Genomic DNA, 12,314 nt, shown 5'->3' with positions numbered 1-12,314 from the left:
CATAGACATATCATTACATACAGTATAGAACACCATATAGAAGACATAGACATATCATTACATACAATATAGAACACCATCTAGAAGACATAGACATATCATTACATACAGTATAGAACACCATATAGAAGACATAGACATATCATTACATACAGTATAGAATACCATCTAGAAGACATAGACATATCATTACATACAGTATAGAACACCATATAGAAGACATAGACATATCATTACATACAGTATAGAACACCATCTAGAAGACATAGACATATCATTACATAGAGTATATCATAGATGATATGTATAAATCCTTCCTTTATATTTCCTGTAACACTTTCCATTACAGTAGCCTTATTACTGGCTAAATCACAAATCTTTGTCTCTATTAACATTGTGGACAGTTCTCTCTCTCTCTCTCTCTCTCTCTCTCTCTCTCTCTCTCTCTCTCTCTCTCTCTCTCTCTCTCTCTCTCTCTCTCTCTCTCTCTCTCTCGCTCTCTCTCTCTCTCTCTCTCTCTCCTCTCTCTCTCTCTCACTCTCCCTCTAACCCCTCCCTCCCTCTAACCCCACCCCTCTGGCAGAACCAGGAAGTCCCTCCCCTCCACAAACTCTCTTCTGTGGAAACGAAACTTATCTGATTCTCTGTGTCGTCTGTCTGTGTGAGAGTGAACAACTGTCCAAATGGCTCAGCAGGGAGTTTTGCTGGACCAGGACCAGTTCTGTTGTTCTGTCTGTCTTGATCTACTGAAGGAGCCGGTCACCATCCCCTGTGGACACAGTTACTGTAGAAGCTGTATTGAGGACTGCTGGGATCAGGATGTTCTGAAAGGGTCTATAGCTGTCCTCAGTGCAGAGAGACCTTCACTCCAAGGCCTAATCTGAGGAAAAATAACATGTTGGCTGAGTTGGTGGAGAAACTGAAGAAGACAGGACTCCAGGCTGCTCCCCCTCCTGCTCTGTGCTATGCTGGACCTGGAGATGTGGCGTGTGATTTCTGCACTGGGACCAGAAAGCAGAAAGCCCTCATGTCCTGTCTGGTGTGTCTGGCCTCTTACTGTGAGACTCACCTCCAACCTCACTATGAATTTCCTCCTTTGAAGAAGCACAAGCTGGTCAAAGCCACCGCACAACTACAGGAGAAGATCTGCTCTCATCATGACAAACTGCTGGAGGTTTACTGTCGTACCGATCAGCAGTGTATCTGTTATCTGTGTACAATGGATGAACATAAAGGCCATGATACAGTGTCAGCTGCAGCAGAGAGGCCTGAGAAACAGGTAAGACCAGAACTACTTGTTGGTGACTGTCTGATAAACAAATAATTAAAGATACAGTAGGAACTAAGCTGTTTGAATATGAGATCATTCAAATGATATCGATCCACGGCAGAACAAATATGAACACAAACCTGGAGTATATAGATATGCTAACCCAGATTCTCCAAATGTATCACAATTTTCTAAAGTCAAACACCATTATCATTCGTTATCAAACACCCAATCAGCTCCCTGTTTTGTGCACTGTTAAAACTATAATCATTCACATAACAACGTAATAATATAATTTCACACAGACACTTCCTCAACATTTTAATCCCTATCTTCTATGGGCCCTATGTCCCATTACTATACTATTCATCTACTGGACAAATAAAGCTTGATAGCTCATTGAAGAGTGATTCTCCACAGAGGCAGCTGGGGATGAGTCAGCAGAAAGTCCAGGAGAGATTCCAGGAGAGAGAGAAGGAGCTGAAGGAGCTCCAACAGGCTGTGGAGTGTCTCAAGGTGAGTATTGTTGACCAGAGGAGACACACCATTTCACTTCTCTCCTCCAGTCAGAGAGAGAGAGAGAGGGGCCCGTCTCCAATCCCACTGACCCCACTGTTGGGAACAGGCTGTCTGGACCCCTTTCAGAGAATAGACTGCTTAATGTAACCGGCGGGATATGAACCCAGGTCTACTGAGGAGAGAAACCAACATCTTGACCGTTTCACCAAGAGGACATTCCCTATTGGGCTGAGGGCCGACACTGATTTTGATGTCGAAGGCGGGGCCACCTCATCACATAACCATGAGTAACCATGACCGACTCATGTCCCCTATACATTAACATGGAGCTCTCTCTCTCTCTCTCTCTCTCTCTCTCTCTCTCCTCTCTCTCTCTCTCTCTCTCTCTCTCTCTCTCTCTCTCTCTCTCTCTCTCTCTCTGTCCCCTATACATTAACATGGAGCTCTCTCTCTCTCTCTCTCTCTCTGTCCCCTATACATTAACATGGAGCTCTCTCTCTCTCAATTCAATTGAATTCAAAGGGCTTTATTGGCATGGGAAACATATGTTTACATTGCCACAGCAAGTAAAATAGATACTAAACCAAAAGTGAAATAAACAATCAGAAATGAACAGTAAACATTACACTCACAAAAGTTTCAAAGGAATAGAGACATTTCAAATGTTATAACTCAAGTGCAAACAGAGTGAGCCATTCGCCAGACCGAGTTCTGGAGGTGAAATGGAAATGAATGAGGGAGAGTTAAGTGAGGTAGAAGGTGTGGTGAAGAGCTCGGAACCAGAGCCTGGCATCAATGGACATGATAAAGAAGAATCTGGTGCAGTAGGAGATACATTGTTGGAGAAAGTGGATCCATACCTTTTGGCAGATCCCATTTGTGGTTTCAGGGTGGGTGGGAAAGGAGTTGGGTGCAGTTGAATCAGTGAAGGTAACCTGTAGTGGACTTGGGATATTTGTTTGTGTTTCTTCTGACCAGAGGGAGTGGGCGCTCCGTGTCACGCAACTTGGGTAAAGATCTGTTTCTTGCTTTGCTCTTAGGAACAGGGCACCATTGAAAGGAGTGATTTCTGGGATAGCGTTAAGTGTAGAAGTGGAGCAATTAAGGTTGAAGACTGCTGGTGTTTGTGATTCCCGCCGTTTGGTGCAACACAGACCCGGTGGTGAGCGTGGTGAAACAGAGGAGTCACTGTCAGTCCTTTTGAAGTTTGAGTCTTTACTCAACAAAGTCATGGTAAGATATATCAGTTTCCTGTTAGAGCTTTTGTGGCGAATCCACTGCTTTGTTTCAGGTGCAACGTTTATGGTCATGTTGCAGCAGTTTGTAGGAGGGAGATCCAAGATGTGGGAAGTGTGCAGGAGGGCATGGGATAGAGGATTGTGTAGTTTCGGTGGATAAAGTTGTGTGTGTCAACTGTTGGGATGCCCATGTTGCTGGGGATCGGAAGTGTCCGGTGCGAGAGAGGCAGGTTGAGGTGGCTGGAGTCAGAGTAGTGCAGAAGGTGTCGTATGCTGAGGCAGTGAAGGAAGTAGAGGAGGATGGGTCAAGGGTGAGAGATCCTGAGAGGATCCCTGTGAGTAGTAGATCTGTGCCAGCACAGAGGGATAGATCAACGAGTGATATATGCTTCAGTAAAGTTAGCTTCTTAGAGTTCATAGCAATGGTTATCAACTGTACAGCAGAAATTGAATGAAATTGAATGTAAATCACAGAAAATAGATGTTGTGGTGGCAGCTGCAGAGAACTATTTGGGCATACAAGATTAGACTTCAGAAGAGTTACAGGGTGTGTTGAGTTGTGGTTTCCTGTCCTCCCAGGCCGTTGGCATGGTGCAGGAGCAGATAGGGTCAAAGTAGTGGAATGGTGTAGTGGGTATTTAATGAGTGTAGGGTTAGTTGGAAGGGTGTTTTTTGTATTATTATAATTTCCCCTTTTCCCATTTTGTATAACAAAGTATAATGGATTTATATTATAGTCCAGTTGGGGGCGGTAATGCAACATATTGGATGCCAACCGCTGTTAAACTCCAAAGAAGAAGAACCGTTATATTATGGCTATGTACAGTGTTGTAACGATGTCTCTGTCTCTCTCATTCATTAACTTTCATGGTAGTTGGTTGTGTTGGTCTCTGGTTATGAATAGGGTGCTGACAGACAATTGTTGATGGATATTTATAGAGCTCTGATCAGGACAACAATTGATTACTGGTGTACAGTTTATGGAACAGAGGTAAAGACTTGGCTTCAGAACCTGGACAGAATCGAGTATATAGCTTTAAGGATATGTATTGGTGCATTTAAATCAACATCTGTATGTGCCTTACTGGTGGAGGCAGGAGAGATGCCTTTGGATATACAGCGTAAAAAATGGTCATTATCTTATTGGGTTGAAAGGCTGTGAGGTTGAGCATCCCACTGCTACTGTTCTAGATGACTGTTGGGAATATACTAGTAGACAAGGCAGTGGTTTTGGTTGGACAGTTGGAAAGCTTGCTGATGAGAGTGGTTTGAGGGAGTTGGAGGTTGGCCCTTCTGTGGTGATAGGGGATGTTCCTCCATGGTTACTCCCAGACCCTGTTGTTGATCTAATCTTGGTAGAGAAAAGGAAAGATTGGTCAGAAGTCAGTGATATAGTGAAACTGGTTGACAATTACATTGGTAGAAGTTTTCATGCTTTTTTAATGCTTTTCACAGATGGATCCAAGGACCCAGATAGTGGGCTCACAGGAGCAGGCATTTACGTTCCTGAATTTGATGTGCAGATATGTAGAAGACTAACAGATGAATTGTCAGTATACTCAGTTGAACTGTTGGTAATAATAGTTGCCCTCCAGTGGGTGGAGGACGTACAACCTGTTAGAATTATAGTATGCTCAGATTCTCTGTCTGTATTGAATAGTTTATCATCTGGTAAATCTAATAGGAGTGACCTGCTATTGGAGGTATTAATGTTATTATGGAGAATTGAGAGAATGGGTGTAGTAGTGAGATTCTGCTGGGTCCCAGCACATTCGGGTGTGGAAGGGAATGAAATTGTAGACCAGTTAGCTAAAAGAGCTTTGAAACTAGATATAATTGATATTAATGTTCCACTGGGTAGAGGTGAGGCCAAATGTAAGATTAGAGACATTTTGATAGATGTGTGGCAGAAGAGATGGTACTCTGAGCACAAGGGCCGGCATTTATATGAATAGTTTACAGTTTTACAGAAAGGTCGATGGACCAAGATTCAAAAGTCAGATTAGGAAGGAAGAGGTGGTGTTTACTAGATTGCGCTTAGGACATTGTACATTGAACTCGTCATTACATCTGGTTGGCAAGCATGTGAATGGTTTGTGTCTGGAGGGTACGGTCGATGAAACGGTGGAGCATGTGTTGTTATATTGTTGTAAGTATGTTGAAGAGAGGGAAAGATTGAAGTGTAGGGTCATTGAGGTTGGACGGGGTTGGGGGGGTTTGGAAGGGATTTTAGGGATGGGGGGAGGGTCTATTAGAAGTTAGTAGGGCTCTTCTTTATTTTCTCAGAAGTACTGAGTTAGGTAGGAGGATTTAGAAATGTTGGAAACCGTGATTGACCACACACTCCAGCACAGTAGGTGGCGGCATGCACCTTTAACGTTGGTTTGTGGACCGCCATTATATCATAGAAGAAGAAGTTGGTTGTGTGAGAGATTTGTGGTTCGTGAGGAGGGCTACTATTCTTTTTTCTTTTGGTTCTTGCGTATTTTCTGAATGTATTTTCTGATGGTGGAGGGTTTGTTTATTGGTTTCCACTGTTTATCGTTTAGAGTTGAGGGGGGAGTAGGGGTAGTTTGTTAGGGCGGCGTGATGGCCTCAACCGAGTGGAGAAGAAACGCTGTCGCTTCGGGTGCGTTCCGGAGAAAGGTGTGGAGGAAGTTTTGCTCATGGTCGGCGAACAGGTTGGAGCGGAACATCTGGACTCTGCATCCAGAATGAACAAGGCGGTGGTTGGGTTAATGAAAAAGGTTTGTCTTGTTGTGAGGGGTGTGTTGGTGCAGATGTCGCCTCTTTCGATAAGAGTTGTGGTGGCTAATCTGCCTCCGTTTATTGCTTCCGAACAGACCCCAAGTAGTTGGTTAGTTTTGGTAAATTTGCAAGTGGTTTCCGTGTGCTCTCGGCTGGGTGCCAAGCGGAATCCGTTAAACATGTCTCTTTTCGTAGACAAGTGTTTGTTTCTTACCAAACTTCAAGGTTACACAGGGGAGGGGTGGAACACAGGGTTTGCTAGCACAGATAGTTTTGGGTGTTTCTAGTGTGGGGATCATCAGTTATAGGCTACAAGCAGCAATATGATTGATAGGTAGGACAGGTATTGAACCCAAATAATCCCTACTCAGATGCGCTAACCTCAACCCTAGTAAACATGCATTATAAAAACCTTCTATATAAAATTATCTCATATTGGGAGTAAATAGCCTCTGAATAGAAAAGAAAAAACACTGCATCTTCCAGCCCACCAATAAATGACATAATGCAACCTTGGCGGTTAGCATATTTACCTCAACATGCCCCTCGCTTGCCTGAGAAGGCAGAGTGCTCGATGCTGGTTGATGAATTTGACAATTAATGTACTAGGAAAATACGTTTTTGTCGACCAGAGGTGACTGAATTAATGTTTAGGCTTATTGATAATCATTATAGTAATGAAGTATAATTTAAAAACATGAAAGTTGTCAAGTGGTGGTGGTACCAGGAGGGAGGAGAGTAGAGCAGGGTCAAGTGGTGGTGGTACCAGGAAGGAGGAGAGTAGAGCAGGGTCAAGTGGTGGTGGTACCAGGAGGGAGGAGAGTAGAGCAGGGTCAAGTGGTGGTGGTACCAGGAGGGAGGAGAGTAGAGCAGGGTCAAGTGGTGGTGGTACCAGGAAGGAGGAGAGTAGAGCAGGGTCAAGTGGTGGTGGTACCAGGAGGGAGGAGAGTAGAGCAGGGCCAAGTGGTGGTGGTACCAGGAGGGAGGAGAGTAGAGCAGGGTCAAGTGGTGGTGGTACCAGGAGGGAGGAGTGTAGGGCAGAGTCAAGTGGTGGTGGTACCAGGAGGGAGGAGAGTAGAGCAGGGTCAAGTGGTGGTGGTAAAGGAGGGAGGAGAGTAGAGCAGGGTCAAGTGGTGGTGGTACCAGGAAGGAGGAGAGTAGAGCAGGGTCAAGTGGTGGTGGTACCAGGAGGGAGGAGAGTAGAGCAGGGTCAAGTGGTGGTGGTACCAGGAGGGAGGAGAGTAGAGCAGGGTCAAGTGGTGGTGGTACCAGGAGGGAGGAGAGTAGAGCAGGGTCAAGTGGTGGTGGTACCAGGAGGGAGGAGAGTAGTGAATGGCCAAGTGGTGGTGGTACCAGGAGGGAGGAGAGTAGAGCAGGGTCAAGTGGTGGTGGTACCAGGAAGGAGGAGAGTAGTGAATGGCCAAGTGGTGGTGGTACCAGGAGGGAGGAGAGTAGAGCAGGGTCAAGTGGTGGTGGTACCAGGAGGGAGGAGAGTAGTGAATGGCCAAGTGGTGGTGGTACTAGGAGGGAGGAGAGTAGAGCAGGGTCAAGTGGTGGTGGTACCAGGAGGGAGGAGAGTAGAGCAGGGTCAAGTGGTGGTGGTACCAGGAAGGAGGAGAGTAGAGCAGGGTCAAGTGGTGGTGGTACCAGGAGGGAGGAGAGTAGAGCAGGGTCAAGTGGTGGTGGTACCAGGAGGGAGGAGAGTAGAGCAGGGTCAAGTGGTGGTTTTACCAGGAGGGAGGAGAGTAGAGCAGGGTCAAGTGGTGGTGGTACCAGGAAGGAGGAGAGTAGAGCAGGGTCAAGTGGTGGTGGTACCAGGAGGGAGGAGAGTAGAGCAGGGTCAAGTGGTGGTGCGCAGGCCGTGGAGAAAGCGGTGGTGGGGAGGGTTGCAGCTGGGCTACATGAGCTGAGGCAGGTTTCTGTAGTAACAGAGACTCCGGTGGGCGAAGGCTTGGTGGGCTCATCCCAGGAAATATTGCCTGTCATTGGGGAAGAGGCTCTGATCAGGGGGGAAGTGCAGGGGGGCAGAGACTGGGGAGGAGGAGGACGGTACCGTGCCAATGGAGGAGGAGGAAGAGGGGGGAGGTGAGTCTGCGGGAGAGGAGGACAAGGCGGTCTCGTTTTCAGACGGCTCATTGGATCCAGAGCTGACAGCCAGTCAGGCTAAGGTCCCAGTATATACGGTGAGAGAACTTTCTAGGTTCCTAATGGAGACTAAAGGGGAAAAAGAAGGTTCTGCTGGAGTCTTATTTGATTGATCCTGGAAGGTTTGTAAGGTCAGTACAACACGTGATGAAGAATGAGGGGTTTAGTGTCCTCTCACCCAGGAAGCGGTATAGGCTGAGAAAATGGGTCATGGGTTCTTAAGGGCATGTCTTCAGAATCTGCTTAAATTGATGATTTTTTCTGGCATGGCGGCTTTATGGGCTTCTCTACTGGTTTCTGATTGTGGTGATTTCCCTCCCACCTCTTATGGAGATTTCACGGTTAGACTTCCTTAACATGAACGCCGGCAAAGACTGGGGGAATATGTAAACCAAAAACATTTAAATGCCATGGCAGAAATCTTAGTGCAGGGGTAGCAAAAGAGGTGTGTAAGGGTAGGTTGTTAGTGTTTAGAGCCCAAATAATGACCTTGTCTTTGCTTTCATAAATGTGTCTGCACCTGGTCCTCTGTAGCTCAGCTGGTAGAGCACGGCGCTTGTAACGCCAGGGTAGTGGGTTCGATCCCCGGGACCACCCATACACAAAAATAATAAATATATATATATATATGCACGCATGACTGTAAGTCGCTTTGGATAAAAGCGTCTGCAAAATGGCATATTATATTATATTATAGTACAGGGCTCAGTTCTCTGTTACACCAGAGGGGTTGGAAAAACAGAGAGGGGAAACCAAGAAAATCCCTTGTTTTACGTTTGTCTGATGGGCGGGTAACTTCTGTTGTGGGGAGATGAGGGAGCCTGATGGGTGGGTAACTTCTGTTGTGGGGAGATGAGGGAGCCTGATGGGTGGGTAACTTCTGTTGTGGGGAGATGAGGGAGCCTGATGGGTGGGTAACTTCTGTTGTGGGGAGATGAGGGAGCCTGATGGGTGGGTAACTTCTGTTGTGGGGAGATGAGGGAGACTGATGGGTGGGTAACTTCTGTTGTGGGGAGATGAGGGAGCCTGATGGGTGGGTAACTTCTGTTGTGGGGAGATGAGGGAGCCTGATGGGTGGGTAACTTCTGTTGTGGGGAGATGAGGGAGCCTGATGGGTGGGTAACTTCTGTTGTGGGGAGATGAGGGAGCCTGATGGGTGGGTAACTTCTGTTGTGGGGAGATGAGGGAGCCTGATGGGCGGGTAACTTCTGTTGTGGGGAGATGAGGGAGCCTGATGGGTGGGTAACTTCTGTTGTGGGGAGATGAGGGAGCCTGATGGGTGGGTAACTTCTGTTGTGGGGAGATGAGGGAGCCTGATGGGTGGGTAACTTCTGTTGTGGGGAGATGAGGGAGCCTGATGGGTGGGTAACTTCTGTTGTGGGGAGATGAGGGAGCCTGATGGGTGGGTAACTTCTGTTGTGGGGAGATGAGGGAGCCTGATGGGTGGGTAACTTCTGTTGTGGGGAGATGAGGGAGCCTGATGGGTGGGTAACTTCTGTTGTGGGGGAGATGAGGGAGCCTGATGGGTGGGTAACTTCTGTTGTGGGGAGATTAGGGAGCCTGATTGGTGGGTAACTTCTGTTTTGAGGAGATGAGGCTGTGGAGTTGTACTCTGATTTATAGAGGGCAGAACTCTGTGGTCCTCTGTAGCTCAGCTGGTAGAGCATGGCGCTTGTAATGCCAGGGTAGTGGGTTCGATCCCCGGGACCACCCATATGTAAAAATGTATGTACATGACTGTAAGTCGCTTTGGATAAAAGCGTCTGCTAAATGGCATATTATTATTATCCTGGGTTTTCTCAGGTTCTGCTCACAGACCTTTCCAAACTCTCTCTGTCACAGATAAATCAAATAGACATTTCCCTGGCCTTTCACAAACTCTCAGCTGCTGTCTCTCAGACGGTCTGCCTGTGGATTATTATAAAAAGTTCTGGGGAATTATTGGACAGAACGTGTGTTGCGTGAGTGCGTCGGGGTGGGGGAGCTGTCGCTAAGCTGTAGACGGGAGGCTTTGACTCTCCTGTCCAAAATAAGGATTTGAGCGACATAAAGAACTGGAGGCCTGTGGCATTGCTCTGTGTGGAAAATAAGGTCTTTACCAAGGTCCTCGTTAACAGACTGAAGTCCCACCTGGACTCTATTGTACACAAGGACCAAACGTACTGTGTACCAGGACGCTCAATCACAGACAATCTGTTCATAATCAGGAGAAAGCCTTTGATAGGGTGGACCATGAATATCTGTTCAATGTGTTGTTTTGGTTGTGGGGAGAATTTTGTGGCCTGTGTTCAAATGCTGTACGCTGGGGCTTCATGTATGGTCAAGGTGGGGGGAGGGCTCAGTAGGCCAGTCTGGGTAGGGAGGGGCATTCACCAGGGATGCCCTCTGTCAGGGCAGCTATACTCTCTTGTTATTGAGCCCTTTCTGGGCCTGCTACGCAGGAGGCTACAGGGAGTTTGGGAGCCAGGCATAGGGTTGGGGACAGGCATAGCAGTGTCAACATACGCTGATGACGTCTGTGTTGGTTAGGGATGAGCAGAACCTACAGGCCCTGGAGAATAGTTTGAGGGTGTACGAGGGGGCGTCTTCTGCTTAGGTAAACTGGGGCAAGAGTGAGGCTCTGTTATGTGGAGCATGGAGGGACAGGGCACCTCTGCAGCTTCCAGGGGGGTTGCAGTGGGGCTGTGAGTGGCTCAAGATGCTTGGGGTGTATCTGGGCTCGGAGGGTTGGGATAGGAAGAACTGGGAAGGAGTGTCACAAGCGGTGGTGTCGAGGCTGACGAAGTGGAGGTGGCTCATCTCCCAAGTGGCATACAGAGGGGCGGTGCTGATCATCAACAACTTGGTGGCATCCTCTCTATGGCTTAAATTGGCCATTCTCAACGCCCCCGGTGGTCTGCTTGTGGACCTGCAGCGCAAGTTAGTAAACATTTTCTGGTCAGGGTGGCAGCGTTCTGACTCAGCAGCACAGAGGCTACTGTACCGTACGGAGGTGGGCTGGAGGGAACCAGCATGTGCTCTGTTGAGGAGGGCTGGTGGTTTGGGGCTGGATCAGCAGCTCTTCATCATGCGGCCGGAGAGACTCAATACAGCAGGGGTCTCTGATTTCTATGCTGCAGTACTGAGGGCTGGAGCAGCCTGAGGAGGGGCCACCACCGTTTCCACCACTGCAAGTGACAGCAGAGACTGGGGACTGGCAGGAGAGTCTGGAGGACTTACTGACTTTTAACACTCTGAGCTTAGTGGGAGTGAAGGGGCATCAGTGGCAGGGGGTTGTGGGGGCTGAGAGCATGGCAGGGTATAGGTGGAGGGTGCTCTATAAGCTCCCAGTGCTGGAAAGGTCAGGGGTCGTCCAGTGGAGGGTATTACATGGAACCCTGGACACCAATAGCTGGTTGGCTCGGGTTGACCTGGGAGTTGGGGAGGGGTGTCCGTTTTCTGCAATGACAGACTGTTCATCATGTTTTTTTCTGTGTTGCCAGGGTAATGCCATTACTGTTGACACCTTAGGGTTGAGTTTGAGTTGTACAAAATGATCAACAGTGTGGAGATGTTTCAGGAGGTATGGGGGCTCAGGGGGGCTGTCTGTACGGCTGGAGAGGAGGGGTTGGATGGACGGTTGGAATGTGGTGCTGGATGGTGTATTGTACTGTGGTGTTGGGTACTGGATAATGTGATTGTGTGGAGGTTGTGGTGGCACGCAATGTGCTTTTAGGGGTGGGGGTGTTCGTGTAATGAGGATGGCTCATTAAAGTAAGACAAGTCAGTCTCTCTCTCTCTCTCTCTCTCTCTCTCTCTCTCTCTCTCTTAACAGCGCTCTGCACAGGCAGCAGTGGAAGACAGTGATAAGATCTTTACCGAGCTGATCCGCTCCATTGAGAGAAGGCGCTCTGAGGTGAAGGAGCTGATCAGAGCCCAAGAGAAGGCTCAAGTGAGTCAAGCTGAAGGACTCCTGGAGCAACTGGAGCAGGAGATAGCTGAGCTGAGGAAGAGAAGCACTGAGCTGGAGCAGCTCTCACACACAGAGGATCACATCCATTTCCTCCAGGTAACTCAACTGCCTTGATACATGTGATATGAAATTAAAACTCTCAATCATTTGGTTCTGCTCTCTCTCTCTCTCTCTCTCTCTCTCCCTCTCTCTCTCTCTCTCTCTCCCTCTCTCTCCCTCTCTCTAGAGTTATCAGTCTCTCTCCAGTACCAGTGTATCTTCAGACTTACCCAGCATCGTTGTCCGTCCTCTTCAGTACTTTGGAGATGTGAGTAAGACTGTGTCTGAACTGAGAGAGAAACTAGAAGACGTCCTTAAAGGAGAATGGACCAAGATCTCCACTACAGGTGTGTTGAAAATAATAAGAACATCAACTTTAGACCATTAAAAGTTCCCTACTAGT

At 47.8% G+C, this 12,314-nt stretch overlaps 1 pseudogene across 1 annotated transcript; it reads left to right on the top strand.

Annotated features, from left to right (window-relative positions):
* The first annotated feature begins 648 nt into the window (after positions 1-648).
* On the top strand, positions 649-11,851 carry LOC311114357 (E3 ubiquitin/ISG15 ligase TRIM25-like; annotated as a pseudogene). Its single transcript, XR_014615215.1, has 3 exons — positions 649-1,279; positions 1,691-1,786; positions 11,735-11,851. The product of XR_014615215.1 is annotated as an E3 ubiquitin/ISG15 ligase TRIM25-like (transcript).
* Positions 11,852-12,314: the final 463 nt, after the last annotated feature.

This window comes from Coregonus lavaretus, assembly GCF_964263955.1.
Source record: "Coregonus lavaretus genome assembly, contig: HAP1_SCAFFOLD_9842, whole genome shotgun sequence".
Lineage (NCBI taxonomy): Eukaryota > Metazoa > Chordata > Actinopteri > Salmoniformes > Salmonidae > Coregonus > Coregonus lavaretus.
Note: the sequence above shows the minus strand (reverse complement) of the source record. Positions and strands in the feature narration are given on the sequence as shown.